The sequence below is a fragment of the Micromys minutus genome (assembly GCF_963924665.1).
Source record: "Micromys minutus genome assembly, chromosome: 8".
NCBI classification, from domain to species: Eukaryota; Metazoa; Chordata; class Mammalia; order Rodentia; family Muridae; genus Micromys; species Micromys minutus.
In genome coordinates this window covers 63,578,789-63,594,880 of record NC_137977.1, presented here as the reverse complement: position 1 = coordinate 63,594,880, position 16,092 = coordinate 63,578,789, and the positions used below count along the sequence as shown (strand labels likewise).

The window sequence follows — 16,092 nt, the reverse complement described above, 5'->3', positions numbered from 1 at the left end:
TAGTTACAGTATGAATTAAATACTTAGCAAAGTGGCCAGGAACACAGCCAATGCATTACAGAACAGATAATGGAGTTACATTTCACCATGACAACAAAACAGCATCCAAACACACAACGGTCTCTGCCTTGAACATTAAATATTTATTCTTCTTTAGAGTTCTTTAGATCATGATGAATAACTAAGACCAGGGTAAACCTACCATAAAGTCCTGGTAAAGACAGAGTTAAAAATATTACTGTTAAACCTTTGTAGCCTATGAATACATTCTGAAGAGATAATGTACAGCTTGTTAAAAATACTGAATTATGTTCTTGAAATCTCAGCAGAGTCGATCAGAATTATTTGACATGATCAAATGCAGATACTTGAGGACAACATAGCAAAAGCATATTTGTTCATAAATTTATCTTCTTTGTCTATTGAGGTGGATGGATTTAAAGTTTTCTGAAGAGCAGCCTCAGGTTTGGTAACTTGGCAGTGAGAGTATCAGTGATGATCAGGTTGGTGGCAATGATTGCTAATAAGCCCTACTATCCTTTTTGCTAAGTGTGTAGTTTATATTAATATAACTCTTTAATAGAAAATTGCTAATTTCTGGATAAAGATGGAAGACAAACCAACACTTAAAAACTATAATACAATATAAAATTGGTAGAATATATCCAGACTACAAATCACACGCAGAGAATACCATTAAGGAAATACTACTCTAAACTGCTGTATCTGAGAAAACTTCATCGCCAAAAACTGCAGTTGTCCAAAATGACTTGAGATGCTTTGGAAAGAGTAGTAGTACACAAAGGAAAGTCATTTCATTTTCTCAGAACCCAATCGATCAGACCAATGGCCTTCATTCAAACACTACTTCACAAGACTCTGTACTTACCTGTTCCTTTGGAAGATAAGATTCTAACATCAGAGATCAAGGTCTTCCTGCCCGATCATGCTTCTTGACTGGCTGTTTGGCAAAGGATCTGGAAAGAGCAGTCTAGGATGTACATAGGAGGCAAACACACTTGCCTCTCTGAGTAGAATTTTGCCAACTTCATATCTGTGCTCAGAAATCAACCCTGTGGATCAATTCTGTGTATGAGAAAAGCACAGCAGTAGTGAGAAGGACAACTAGGCTGACCTTATGCTTGTTTCACTATGTTACAATATGAACCTGGGGGTTCACATTCTGCGGTAATACTTTTAATTTGGTTTAATCACTGAACACATCTTATTAACAAAGAGTATCCTGTGGTCATTTTCACCTTCTCTTAACCTGGTGAACTCTTCTAGCCAGTTCTTTCCTTTTTTATTATTTTATGTCAGTACATGTCCTACAAGTAGCCACAGATATCCGTTCTCTCGATTTCAACAGCCTTCTACAGAAAGAGGACGATTCACGGCACTTCTCCTCAATTTTGAGTTCTCATAATCTTTCTGTCTCATGATATTCCCTTGCCTTTTGGAGGAGATACTGTTGGTGTCTCCTTTGTGGGTGAGCAGGCACTTAATTTCAACACTTTGACTGTGACCAGGTAGGTGTCTCTGTATTTATTGTTACTTTCTACACAAAGGATGTTCTATAATCAAAAGTAAGAGCATTAGGCTAAGATATAAGCATACACACACACACACACACACACACACACACACACACATATATATATATATATATATTAGACAAAATTATTTTATTAACATACTTACACACACACACACACACACACACACACACACACATTCCCCTCTCATTCTGTGCTTACTATTTTTGTCTTTCCTTTTTTTCTTTATTTACATTTCAAATGTTATCTCCTTTTCTCATTTCCCCTCCAGGAAACCCCATCCCATTTTTCCGCCCCCTGTTTATATGAGGGTGCTCTCCCACCCACCCTCCTACTCCCTCCCATCTCCCTGGCATTCCCCTACACTGGGACCTCAAGTCTTCACAGGACCAAGGGCTTCTCTTTCCATTGATGCCCAACAAGGCATCTTTATATGGCGTTTCCTTCAGTCTCCACTTCACACGTTGTCTCCGTATTTCCTCCCATGAGTATTTTGTGCCCCCTTCTAAGAACTGAAGGACTGAAACATCCACACTTTGTTCTTCCTTCTTCTTGAGCTGCATGTGGTCTTTGAATTATTTCTTGGATATGCTGAGCTTTTGGGTTAGTATCCACTTATCAGTGAGTGCATACCTTGTGTGTGTTTTTTTTTTTACAACTGGTTTACTGCAGGATGATATTTTCTAGTTCCATCCATTTGCCTAAGAATTTCATGAAAAAACAATATGAGTACAGATTTATATAGCATTTTGTTAATCATCGGCAGTAAGTTTTCAAGTTTTCTCCATAGGATCTATGATTTCTCCAGCCACCAGTTTTTGACCAGATTTACCTAAAAGTCATGAGTTCCCTTTTGCTGAGAAACTTACATATCCAATCAGAAAGGCAAAATAGCCAAACCAGTATCTCACATGTGGTTGATCTTGTTTAACTGGCTGGTACTGGAGTGTGCAAGGTCTATAGCTGGGTAAGATCATTGATTACTTTTCTCCTTGGCCACCATCATAATGCATCATGGGATTATAAACACAAGCCAGCTGAGACACTTTCAGTTCATTTGTAGTGTGATTTCTTTTGCTTCTACATTAAAGTATACATTGCCTTCAGTGACAGGATTTATCTAGTAATATCTTCTAAGGACACTTTTGCACATGTGACACTATTTTTCAGCTCATTCAACTCTTAGAAGGGATTGTGTATGTGTGACACACTCCAGCATTACTAAATAGCACTCAGTGAAAGAACTGTCTCAGGGAGAAGGAAAGGGAACAATCAAATGTTCCTACAATGAATAGAATTATACTTTACTGTTAAAGAAATTTCTAGAATCTTTGCATGTTGACAAAACAAACAGAAGAAATCAGAAGTGGTTCTGTCCCTAGACTAGTTAACAATGGAGTAGTTTTGTATGAATATGATAATTCTATGACACAACTGAAGCATTCAGTATATTATTTGTTCTTGGTTGTTACGGAATTAGAAGTGGTGACTTCCCCATCAATATTGTCAGTGATGCAAGTCTTAGATCTATTTTATTCTCATTCTTTTTTGTCTCTTCTAGAATTTGTCATTCCATTCACCATGCGTCCTCTTCTAAATGGTGTCATTTCTGTGCCTTTCCTGCCTGTGTGTGGAAAGAGCTAGAGAGTGAGTCTGGGAAGCAGAGGCAATCTTTCTCATAAGGCTTTTCTATTTAGGTCAGTGGGTGGTATCAGCAATGTCATGCACTCACTACATCATTAATGACCTTCACCTTCACCAGCACCACCACTACCACCACCACAACACCTACCTGCTTCACCATATATAGGCATATCCAAGGACCCTATACATTTGCACATGCAGAGAATAAGATGGATTTTTCAGCTATTTTAAAAATTTATTATTTATTTGTTTTTGTTTCACTTTAACTATTCTCTTATGTCTATTTCTTATTCCAGCCTCCTTTTTGCTCTTATAATTCATTAAAATTCATACATACATACAAATGTGTTTTGACGATGGCCACCACTCAATCTCCCTTCCAACTGTTCAACCTTGACCCTCTAGCACATCAATCTACCCCCATCTATTTGGTTTGTTACAGTTTTAACTCACTAAATCTTAATTTGTGGCTAAAGAGAAGTGGTGTTCTCTTGCTCTGCAGCCATCAACTGCTAACTGTTCCTGAACTCAGTATGGGGCCTTGAAATTTCTCTTCAGTCCTTGCTGGCTTTTTTAACTGGTTTAATCTTGTATAGATCTTGTGCAGCTAATCATAGCTTCTGTAAAAAACATGTGTAACAGCTACACCATGTCCTGGGTATAATGTTTCCTGCCTTTTATTCTTTTTGTTATTCATTCTTCAAGTTCCCTGAGCCTTGGGCAGACCTTTTCTGAGTAACTGACTTGTGATTATTTATTTTCTTGATCTCTTTGGTGAATTTATACTTCCATTTAGGGTGAAGTATTTTTTTTAATATTCTGTGATGGGTTGGCTTATTGATTATAAATTACTCTAATCTGTTTTTATAATGATAAATTAAATTTTCTTTCATTTTAGTAGTTTGGCAGGGTATAATAGTTTAGGAATACATCTTTACAGGCTTTTTCTCTTCAGAAATTTCTGTTGCCTAATTAGATATATCAATAGTCTGCCTTCATCAATGATTTGACCTTTTCTCTTACAGTTTTTAGTACCTCTTCTGAAGTCTGTATTTTTAAAATTTCTACTATAAAATGTCGAGATGACTTCTTTTCTATTCTTGTCTACCTGGTGTTTATTAGGGTTCTCACTCTGAGTGAGCATTTCTATAGGAACGGAAAACATTCTTCTATTTATTGAAAACACATTCTATGTCTCCGTCATGATATTCGGCTCACATGTCAATATCCTCCTTTTACTTGCTGGGATTCTGTCTGGCTTGAGCATGAACAAGTCTTCTGCATTCTGTTACAATTGCTGTGACTTTATGTATGCAACTTCTTTACTTTGATTGTGAACACTGCTTGCTTGGTTTTACTTTTCCACAGCTTTTAGCATTTAAAAGATTTCTGTCAACTTTTTCATGATGATCACTGAGCCTTCGGAGAGTGTCTGTAATAGAGATGAACATTTAAAGTCAATTATTCAAACCTCTTTTACTTTTACCCCAACTGTTTGTGAGTTTCTGTCATAATCAACATCAACTATTAAAAAAAAAAGGAAGAATAGTCATTTGGAGTCATTTTAAAACTACCCATGTAACAGGTTCTTCCTTAGGGCCTATGTATGTACATACATACATACATACATACATACATACATACATGCATGCATGCATGCATACATGCATACATACATACATACATACATACATACATACATACATACATACTGTCTCCAATAACAGTTCAAGGCCATAAGTTTCTTCTTTTGTCCTCCATTAGCTGCTCCTTCTAGCACTATTAAAGCTAGCCAGTTTGTATTAAACTTCTAGGTAAATATTAGCTTGATTTCTTGTTGTCTTATGACTCAATGCAGATGTATGTCCTTGACAATGCAACTTCTGGAGTAGACTGTAATGGTTGGGGTTGGAGGGTTCTAGGGGCATTGAACTTATTATTTTATAGCCTTTAGTGTCTAGGAGTGGCATTCTCCTGTTATAGAGTAGCTCTATTTAAACTCCTCTTATGTATTTTATGCATATATTATAGGACCTTCTATAGTAGGTCTCCACATGAGAGATTGTTAGCATTATTTATTCCGGTACATGTTTCTTTATTCTGCCCTTTTGAGTTGCAATTTATTTTTTCTCTCTGCACTGTTCTCCCTGCCCCCTTTATATTACTTGTGTTCTCTTTCCATCTCTTTAAAGCCCTGAGAAATTTATTGCTTTCCTCTATGGTTATTCCAGTTTAGTCACACATGTCTAATGATTTAAAGGTAGTGTCTACATAGGAGAGAACATGCTAATTTTTCCCTTATAAGTCTGCATTACCTAACTCAGAATGATTGTATTGTATCCAACTCAAATGATTTACCTGTGATTTTCTTAGTTTATAAAAGAGCAGTCTTCATTCAAATTGAAATATCACTTTTCCCAGAAATATAAAAAACAAACCAAATTTTTATAAAAGCATAAAAGGTATCAGATTTCCAAAGAAATTCTGAGCCAAAAGAAGAAGACTGGAGATAGCAGTTTCTAAGAAATACTATGAAATCATAGTAATAAAAATAACAAGGAATTTGCACAAACTTGGACAAGGAATTCAGTGGACTAGAACAGAAAAAAATCAAGAAATAACCTCTATGAAAAATTGAGTTGGAATTTTGATGGAGATTACATTGAATGTGTAGATTGCTTTTGGCAAGATGGCTATTTTTATTATTATATTAATCCTGCCTATCCATGAGGATGGGAGATCTTTCCATCTTCTGAGATCTTCTTTAATTTCTTTCTTCAGAGATTTGAAGTTCTTGTCATACAAATCTTTCAATTGCTAGAGTCACACCAAGGTGACTATTATTTGTGACTACTGTGAAAGGTGTCAATTCCCTAATTTCTTTCTCAGCCTGTTTATCCTTTGAGTAGAGGAAGGCTACTGATTTGTTTGAGTTAATTTTATATCCAGGTACTTTGCTGAAGTTGTTTATCAAGGTTAGGAGTTCCCTGGTGGAATTTTGGGGTCACTTAAGTATGTTATCATGTCATCTGCAAATAGTAATATTTCGACTTTTTCCTTTCCAATTTGTATCACTTTGACCTCTTTTTGTTGTCTAATTGCTCCTGCCAGGATTTTGAGTACTATTTTGAATAGTTAGGGAGAGAGTGGGCAGCCTTGTCTAAACACTGATTTTAGTGGGATTGCTTCAAATTTCTCTTCATTTAGTTTGATGTTGGCTACTGTTTTGCTGTATATTGCTTTTACTGTGTTTAGGTATGAGCCTTGAATTTCTGATCTTTCCAAGACTTTTAACATAGAGTGCTGAATTTTGTCAGATGCTTTCTCAGCATCTAATGAGATGATCATGTTTTTTTTTTCCTTTGAGTTTTTTTATATAGTGGGTTACATTGATCGATATCCATGTATTGAACCATCCCTACATCCCAGAGATGAAACCTTACTTGATCAAGATAGACGATCATTTTGATGTATTCTTAGATTCAGTTTGTGAGAATTATATTGAGTAGTTTTGCATCAATGTTCATTGGAGAGAATGTTCTGAAATTCTCTTTCTTTGTTGGGTCTTTGTGTGGTTTAGGTTTAAGCATAATTGTGGCTTCATAGAACAATTTTTCCAGCATTCCTACTGTTTCTATTTTGTGAAATAGGTATTAGGTTGTCTTTGAAGGTTTGATAGAATTCTGCAATAAATCTATCTGGTACTGGGCTCATTTTGTTTGGGAGGCTTTTGATGCCTTCTTCTATTTCTTTAGGGCTTATAGGATGGCTTAGATGGTTTGTCTGATCCTGATTTAACTTTGGTACCTAATATCTGTCTAAAAAATTGTTCATTTTATCCAAATTTTTTATTGTTGTTGAGTATAGGCTTTTCTAGTAGGATCTGATGATTTTTTGAATTTCCTCTGTTTCTGTTGCTATGTCTCTCTTTTCATTTCTGATTTTGTACAAGTGAATCAAGGATCTCCAAATATAACCTGATACACTCAAACTAATAGAAGTGAAAATGGGGAAGAGCCTCAATCACATAGGAAGAGGGGACAATTTCCTGAAGAGAACACCAGTGGTTTATTCTCTAAGATCAAGAGTTAACAAATGGGACCTCATAAAATTTCAAAGCTTTTACAAGGCAAGGGACATTTTCATTATGACAAGATGGCAACCAACAGATTTGGAAAAGATCTTTACCAATCCTACATCTAATAGAGGACTAATATCCAATATATACAAAGAACTCAAGAAGCTAGATGCCAGAGAATCAAATAACCCTATTAAAAATGTGGTACAGAGCTAGACAAAGAATTCTCAACTGAAAAATATTGAATGTCTGAGAAGCACCTAAAGAAATGTTCAACATCCTTAGTCATCAAGCAAATGTAAATCAAAACAACCCTGAGATTACACCTTACACCAGTCATAATGGTTACGATCAAAAACTCAGGTGACAGCAGATACTAGGGAGAATGTGGAGAAAGAGGAACACTTCCCAATTGTTGGTGGGATTGCAGGCTGGTATTACCACTCTGGAAATAGTCTGGCAGATCCTCAGAAAATGGACATAGTACTTCAGGAGGACACACATGTACCACTCTTGGCATATAACCAAAAGATGTTTTAACATATAAGAGAGACACGTGTTCCACTATGTCCATAGCAACCTTATTTATAATAGCCAGAAGCTAAAAAGAACCCAGATACTGTTCAACAGAGGAATGGATACAGAAAATGTGCTATATTTACACAACAGAGTACTACTCAGCTATTAAAAACAATGACTACATGAGATTTTTAGGCAAATGGTTCAAACTAAAAAATATTATCCTGAGTGAGGCAACCCAATCACTAAAGAACACAGGTAGTATGCAGTCACTGATAAGTGGATATTAGCTCAAAAGCTCAGTTTACCCAAGATACAATCCACAGACCACATGAAGCTCAAGAATTTGCAAGCCCAAAAAGGATATGCATCAGTCCTTCCTAAAAAGGGGAACAAAATATTCAAGGGAGAAAATACAGAGACACCGTTTGGAGCAGAGACTGAAGGAAAGGCCATCCAGAGACTGGGGGGATCCATCCCATATACAGTCACCAAACCAAGACAATATTGTGGATGCCAAGAAGTACATGCTCACATGTGGCTGACATAGCTGTCTCCTGAGAAGCTCTGCCAGAGCCTGAGAAACACAGGGTCGAATATCCTCAAACAGCCATTGGACTAAGAATGGGTTCCCCAATAGGGAGTTAGATAAAGGACTGAAGGAACTGAAGGGGTTTGCAACCCCATAGGAAGAACAACAATATCAACCAACCAGACCCTGCAGTTTCCAGAGACAAAGCCATCAACCAAAGAGTACAGATGGAGGGACCCATGGTTCCTGCAACATATGTAGCAGAGGATGGCCTAATCAGGCATCAAGGAGAGGAGAGGTCCTTGGTGCTATGAAGGCTCAATACCCAGTGCAGGGAAAACCACGGCAAGGACATGAGAGGGATTGGGTGGGTGAGGCAACACTCTCATAGAGGAAGGGGGAGGGAGAATGGGGTAGGAGAATCTAGAGGCAAAAATGGGAAAGGGGATAATATTTGAAATGTAAGTAAAAAATGTCAAATACAAAATTTTAAAAAGGAGATAATTTTCTATTGTTATAGTATTTAAGCATCAGAATTTGTTTCTGTTTCTTGAAACAGGTTCTCACTGTGTCGTCCAAACTGGCTTTAAACTCTAAGATTCCAATTGCCTCTGCCTCCCACAAATTGTGATCAATGTTATGAGCCACTATGCCCAGCTCAGATATCTTGTTTTTGATAAAGATGCTAAAGTGTACAATGTAGAATGACAACTTTAACAAAGAGTGACAGAAAAACTTTTACTATACCCAGCTCAGCTATCTGACTTTTACCATGAAGCTCAAAGACATATGCTAGAGAAAAGATAACATCTTCAAGGGTGATGACACAACTGGATATTCCACGTGTAAAAATTGAACGTAGATTTTTTTACAATGTATAAAAATAAAATTTAAATACATTATAAACCTGAATGGAAGATATTGACATTGATTGATACCTTCTGAATAGGACTCCAGTCACTTAAGTGACAATACAAATCATCAGAAAACTGGACTTTATGAAATTTAACAACCTTTCACTGCAAAGGGAACAATCAAATTCAGAATGAGAGAAAATATTTGCCAGCTATATATCTGACAGGTAATTAATATTCAAAATATATAAATAACTCAAAAACAAAAAGACAAAAGAGCTGATTGATTAATAAATTGCATAATGCAATGAGTAGTTCTTATAAGATGATGTACAAATAGATATATTTTTAAAACTTTAGAATCACTAACAGAGAAATGTAAATTAAATGTTATAGTAGCTCTTCCTGGTTGTCAACTTGACTATATCTGGAATGAACCACAATCCAGAATTGGGAGGCTGTGATCCTGAACTTGAGGCACAGAGGCTATGACTCTTAGGACACTAAGGCAAGGAGATCTCTGAGCTCAATATCTTCTGGAACAAAGCAAGTCCCAGATCCAGGCGTGGTGGTGCACACTTTTAGTCTAGGCCACACCTTCTGTCGGAGACCTACATAAGGACACTGGAAGAAGAAAGACATTCTTCTCTTTGCCTGCTTGTCTTGTGGAAGTGAACAACTCCTAGATCTTTGGTCTTCCATTCATAGCTGCTGCTGACCATTGTTGGGGAGTTGGACTACAGACTGTAAGCCATCAACAAATTTCCTTACTATATAGAGACTACCATAAGTTCTGTAACTCTAGAGAACTCTGACTAATGCACAAAGATAGACCATTTTATCCCAGTCACAATGCAGTCATTAATAAACTAACAAAGGTTCTGACACAATGGGATCCTTATACATTGCTATGTGGGACCGTACATTAGTCCTACCACTGTGGGAGTCAGTATGAGGATATGAGCTCCTTAATGATTTATCCAGTACAGTAAATAAAATCATACATCATTAAATAACACTAAATCAACATAACAAATTGATATGTGTGTATGAGTGCACGCATGTGTTTAACAATAATATGCAAAGGAAATGTGTCAATCAATTAAAACAAAAATGGGGGGCCATGACAGGGTTAGGGGGAGGAAAGGAAAATGGGAGAAGTGATGGAGTGATGTAACTTTATTTTAATTAAAATGAATATGTATTGACATAAAAAGAATATGGAACCCAATCACATGAAACCCACCCTCGGTGACATTATAAAAGATTTTTAGAAGAGATCACAAGTGAAATACACATGCAAACAAATAAAATACAGTGTAATTAAAAAATAATTTAACGTGAACCAAGATGCACCACTCCAAATCACTGCATCCCAGAGACGCATATACACCAATGCTTATACAACACTATTCACGGTAGCTGATTTATGCATTAAACCAGGTGTCCACACTAAAGGAGGAGATGAGAACGATGTGGTTTATATGCATCGTATATATTCATACACAAAGAAGAATGAGGTTACTCTCATCTGCAGGGAAATAGATGAGACTGTTGATGACAGAATGAAACTAATTAAATTAGTGTCAAAGGTTAACTATCACAACTTTTTGCTTTAGTTTCTGCAGTTTGGTTATTATAGATCAATAAAATCATATACTTTCAGATGACATGAAATTAGAAGCAAAACAAGGAAACAAGTGTGACTAATGCCGTGAGGAGAAGAGGGAGGTTAGTGGGTTAAGAGAGGGCATATGCTTAGAGCAGTTTGGTAATTCTGTATAATAAAACCCTTAAAGATTTATCTACTTTCATTGAATGTGTACATTCAATGTTTTGATTGCATGCATCGTTCACCATCTGGGTACAGAACCAACTATGGACAGCCGAAGATAATGGATTCCCTGGAACTGCGGTTCACACAGAGGTCCGCTGGATGAGCAGCCATTGAGCTGAGCCATCTCTGCAGGCCCTGCATAATAACATTTCAAAGAGCACAACAGACAGAATGTCATGAACAAGAATGATTGTTAGCTGTCTCTCAAGAACCTGTGGGAAGAGTCTGAATGGGAACAGGAAGTGGAAACCAAATGGTTAGGTATTCATGGCTGAAACAATACCCTTATTCTCTATGCCAATGACTTCTGATTGCAGCAATCCATCTGAGCTCTACCCTAATTCTGCCACCAATCCAGATTAGAAACAGTTGAATACCGGGAATCCCTCCCTAGAAGCCCTGGTCTAAATAATAGCTTGTTATAGCATGTCCAGCTGATCAGAGAATAATGACCCTTACGGTGGAGGAAATTCCCTGTCTTCTGACATTGACACTATTGAGAATAGGGTGCATGGAATGAGTCTTAACACCTTTTCACTCCACAGGTGTCAGCCACTCTGGTTACAGTTGTTTTCTCAGTTTTAGGCTCACCTCTAACATCAGCTCTTTGTCTAAGCTGCCAATCAATCTCCACATCTTTCTCTCAGAATCAATGACCAAAAAAAAGCTGAAATACTCAAGGAAAGAGAATGAGCAATAACAGATGTAGCCAAGGCCACTTTGGTACAAAAGGGCATTAGATATCTCTTACAGATGAGCATAAAAAAAAATCATTGCATACTGGGCAAGTTACTATTGAAGTATTGTCTGAGACACAATGTAGCTAGACTCTGAGTTAAATTGTCCACCTTCAAGAACACCAGGTAAAGGTCTTTTCAGGCCATAATTGAGGATATGTCACCCAAAGTATAAAATTTCTTTCCTATAACCATTAAAGCCAAGCAACTGGGAATGACAAATTATTTAGGGTAATTTACAGCAGACACTTACTGGATTAGTTTGTACTGTAGAGATATAACAGTAGAAGGGAATTTCTGACAGAAATTTTTGAAAGGTTGTAGTTGAGCCAGAAGTTCTAAATGCCAAATCTTAACCTCGGATATACCCACTGGGTAGGAGGGCACTTCTGAAAACTTTATAATCAAACTTTTGAAAGCATTGCAATATGTTGACTGTATATATAGATGTACACACACACACACACACACACACACACACACACACACACACACATACACATGCCTGCAACATCTCTAAATTTACCACTTTCTTCAAATGAAATCAAGGTATAGACAAGGTAGAAGAATGTTGTTGATCTAGTCTGTCCCTCATAATTCTTGCTCAGTCTGTCAAAGGACCAGAGCTATCATGGCTTCTTGTTCTGTTAGTACCAGGTTCATATCCCATCCCAAGCATATAGTGATTTTTTTTCACCTAGACTAAGTTGTTAGCATATTTTTAAAGCTATTTTATTAGGTTCTTAACATCTACTACTCTTCCAACGTCTGTCCAACTCTCATCCTTTTCAACCCCCAACACTAGGTAGGAGAGAAAGAAGGTTAGAGGAAAAGAGAAAATAGACCTCTTTAGATACTTCCTGCTGGTTCGGGCATTGGATTCCAGGGGTTCCAGTCCAATCTTTGTTGTCAGGATATTTCCAACTTCTTGTCTCTTTGCTCACGACCACTTTCGAAACTGCAACAACAGCAACCAGCAGCAGGGGCAGCAAACACCTCTACAGACCCTCTTGGGCCTCTCCCATTAATATGCTCCTCAGAGTCCCCAGAAAGAAACCGTCTGCACCTGGCAATAATCATGCCCTTCCTAGAGCTCAAGACAATCATAATGGCTGTAGACAAACTATTCCCACACCTGGGATTAAAACAAAAACACGTCCACAGAACATAACTGGGCTTTTTAAAGGAACCTAAATTCTCACTATGCTAAGTAAATGAGCTTCTTGGCCAAATAAAAAAAAAAAACACAGCAGTTGCTAGCTCCATGGATTTCTGTGAGGATTTAATTAAACACATGCCACTATCAGCATTGTTGTAATTAATATTCTAGTATGTGTCACATTCTCAGATTGCAGCGAACTTAGGGGTTTTATCCACCCAGAACTTCGCATTTCAAAGGTTTTTTGTTTTGTTTGCCTACTGTTCTGCTGAAGTATGATTTTCTTTAAAAACAGTTTTAGATTTTCAATAGAACACTCAAGGGAAATACATTGTGGTGTAAAAGGAGAGACGCTGGATAGCTTTCCGAATGAGTATACCAGCATGGTCTAACGCTGAGGATGCAGGCAAGTGGCAGAACTCACCTCGCCCACGACTCAGCGTGTTCACACCAGTCATCCTAACTACGGTTTTGCTTAGAGTGCAGAGGGAAAAAAATGTGTTGCTTTATTGTCCTTACAGATTCTCTGAAGTCCCGTGATTCCTGTTAAAGTATCTACTTCATTCATTCACTCTTCAGTCTACCAAAGTAGGAAGCTTTCCTGTGCAGAAAGTTCCAGACGTGGCCGGTGGAGCCATGATGATTGAGGGTGATGCTGTAACGGGCACATTACTCTCTAATGGCTCGTTCTACGTCAAGATCGGTGCCCGTTCATGGGCTGCCATTTCTCCATTTCCCCCCCATGCCATGTGTCTCTGTACGCTTAACTTTGAAAAGAAATTCCCTGGAGACTTTTCTATGTTGTTGCATTCAAAGTAAATTCAGCTGGAATGACCTGGGGAAGAGAAGAAATTGCATTAATTAAAATTTGTGCTTGAGCAACACAGGCTGAACTAGAGAAGAAACATCACTCTTATTGTTTGAAATGTGGTTGAGCATGCCTTCCTCCCATGGGAACTGAAATACTACCCAACAACTCAGTTTAATTGTTGGAAAGCGATAAGAGCAGGACCACGTTACCTCCGAGTTCTTGTCTAGCAAATGCTTTGTGATTTTTTTCCATCAGCAGATAATAAACTCAAACATAGCCTCCGTACAACCACATTAGAAACAACATTGCCATGGAAAGTTTATTTAAAATATCGCCTCACGAAATGCCCTGCAGCTTGTGTGATGGTGTGGTGGCAGGCAAGCTCAGATGCAATTCGGCTGAGGCACAGCGTGGGAGACAAACCTAAAAATGCTGAGTTAGCCGGGGCGCCAGGAAACGCAGTCTAAAGGCGGCCCTCGTTAGATGTCATTTCTCCTCAGGCTTCTGCTCCAAGGAACAGCAGAAAGCATTTGAATGCTTTATTTATGTTTTCTAAAGATAGAAGTGGAGTCTTTTAATCTGCAACTATCTGAATATCAGAAGCCTGAAAGCAGAGGGAAAGGTTATTAGCCACATGGATTTTATATTTAGCTTTTCTATTGAAGATCCTCTTCCTCGGCTGTTAATGTTTCTCTCAATAAACAGGTGCCTGAGAGAGTGAAGGATTTTGCTGGTGTCTTGAGTTTTGAGCTGGATGGAGAAGGTACTAGAAGGATTAGAACCAGTCCTTGCTAATCCTGTGGTGACATGGCGGGTGTTCTCTGTTTGTCATTGTTCAGAAAAGAGACCAAGAACTCCATCATATCTGAGTTGAACGTGTGTAATTTCTGTAGTTGTGAGCAGGAGCTTGGGCAGCCGCAAAGCAGGTTGGAATTCTCCTCGTTATTTTGCTCTTTCAAATAAACGAAGGGGAAACTGGTTCTCATGTAAACCTCAAATAGATTTGTGCTTGGTAATCTGCCCTCGATTCAGAATGTTGGGAAGGTTCTAGAAAGGACTTCAGTGCTATAAACTTCCAGATAAGAAAACCGAATTGTCAACAAGAACCACCCTGCTCACAGTGATGGAGCTAGTGGTAGGTAGGAAGCAATGACTCCTCCCAGGACTCAGTCCCCTTGTAGTGACGTTGATTCTGATGTGACATTCAACTCTACCAGAAAGGTACAGGTCTAATGACATAACTCTGAGAAAATGTGTACAATACAGACATATGTTTCTAGAAAATGTGCAATCATAAGGACAAGAGTACCAACAGAAAAGCCAGAGGAAACACACAAAGCAGCTGCTTGAAAGATTAGAGGTTTGGAAACGAGTTATAAAACCTGGGGGAAGACAGATAGTGTCTGCACTTTCACTACAGGTGAGGGGAATCCAAATAGAACCCCATTTGTTCAACAAGTTAGAAGATTGGAGACCAAAGATTATCAAGGCCGAAGAAATTGGAATTTTGAGACCATAACTTTTAAAAGGAGAGGTAAATGCAGGGACCATGAAAATATGTGGCATGTGAAAGTGAAAGTCCACAACATCTAACCCAGTGAGGAAGGAGAGACCTGTAGCTGAACACCTCTCAGAGTTCAAATTCTGGGGAGTTGACAGTTGTCACAGATTTGGTCTTCAGTACAGCTTTCCAGTGATGCTCCGCCCCGATCTTCTCCTTTTTCATTACTCTCTGCTTGTGTTTCAGTTGGAGTGATTTACATTTAAGTGTGATCAAGTTTCTCAGTCCTGTCACCTTGACAAAATATACTAATGAACTTAACAGAAGAGTTCATCTGTATTAGATTTTTAGTTCTAAAATTAAATTTTAGTTGTAAAATTAAATTAAAATTATATGTATTTACTATATATAAAATAAATATTTTATATTTATTTTAAAAATATATAATAAATGTAATTTTTATATAATATTTATGTATTTGCATTTGATATATAAAATTTTATGTTTATAATATATAATATATAATTATACTATTTATATATGATACATCTATATATTTATAAAATGTAAATTCATATATAAATATATAAATTATATCATTAAGTAATTATATTTAAAATATGTAATTATAATTCTATAGTATATATAAGCATATAATATACATTTAAGTTTTATTTTAATAAAAATTATATCCATATATTTACAAATAAAATAAAATTATTTTATACATATAAAATATATGAATATAAATATTATATATGATGTTGCAATATATGTAACATATTTTATATATGAACATAAAATATAAAAAATATACCAAAAATTTATATGTAATTATATTTAATTTTAAAATTAATTCTAAAA

General features: G+C 37.0%; 1 pseudogene across 1 annotated transcript in view; it reads right to left on the bottom strand.

Moving 5' to 3' along the window:
• The window catches only part of LOC308423432 (ubiquitin carboxyl-terminal hydrolase 14-like), a 45,805-nt pseudogene extending 32,431 nt beyond the window's left edge, over window positions 1–13,374 (bottom strand). The window contains exons 1-3 of the transcript in view: window positions 13,341–13,374; window positions 4,559–4,632; window positions 1,454–1,574 (exon numbers count right to left, since the gene is read on the bottom strand). The product of the transcript in view is annotated as a ubiquitin carboxyl-terminal hydrolase 14-like (transcript). The remainder of the gene's footprint in view (window positions 1–1,453; window positions 1,575–4,558; window positions 4,633–13,340) is intronic.
• Between the last annotated feature and the right edge of the window lie 2,718 nt (window positions 13,375–16,092).